Below are 741 nucleotides of genomic sequence, written 5' to 3'. Positions count from 1 at the left end.
AAAGACCCTTTATTCATAGGAGAAAAATTTAGCTTAAAAAAAAGATTCATGGACTTTTTAATTACTTAATCAATTAAGTACTAGGGTTAGTCAATTAAGTGGTTTAAAATGAGGGAAACCCTAATCTCAAAAAGAAAATCCTACAATAGTTGTGTCTTAGTCGATTAGGAGTATTTTTAATCAATTCAGAAGCTTTTTGGCTCGCTTTAATCAATTGGAGTAAGTCCCTAATCGATTAGGTAGTGTACAAATGTTTTTTAAATGATTAGGAACACTCTTGGTCAATTCCACACGCACCTTGATGGTTCCTACATGAGTTTTAAGTTGTTTTAACAAATTCAAAGAGGTTTAAAAACATTTTTAGGTGTGAGTGTGAGTTGCCTTAGTATTTTAAGAAATACTCTTATAGCTTTATAATACATTGATCACTAGGACACGAATCAGATGGGTTTTCACACTTTCTCTATTTCACAATATTTGAAACTTTAAGATCTCTTGCTCGATTTATCATTGATTTAGTAATTCATATTGGATTTGACTTCCTTTAACTGATGAGACTTGATATAACTTGTTTGATAGTCAAAAACATCAGAGATTGTTTGACCAATGATCATCAAAACCTTCACTAAATGTTGCTTGACATTAGGTGTTGTCTTTATTTGATTTGACTTTACATTTTGATCTCACAAAAAGATCATGATAAAACATCTTGATAAATACTTCTTCTTGACATATGAAGAC

The sequence above is a fragment of the Lathyrus oleraceus genome, chromosome 4, assembly GCF_024323335.1.
Source record: "Lathyrus oleraceus cultivar Zhongwan6 chromosome 4, CAAS_Psat_ZW6_1.0, whole genome shotgun sequence".
Classification (NCBI taxonomy): domain Eukaryota; kingdom Viridiplantae; phylum Streptophyta; class Magnoliopsida; order Fabales; family Fabaceae; genus Lathyrus; species Lathyrus oleraceus.
Note: the sequence above shows the minus strand (reverse complement) of the source record.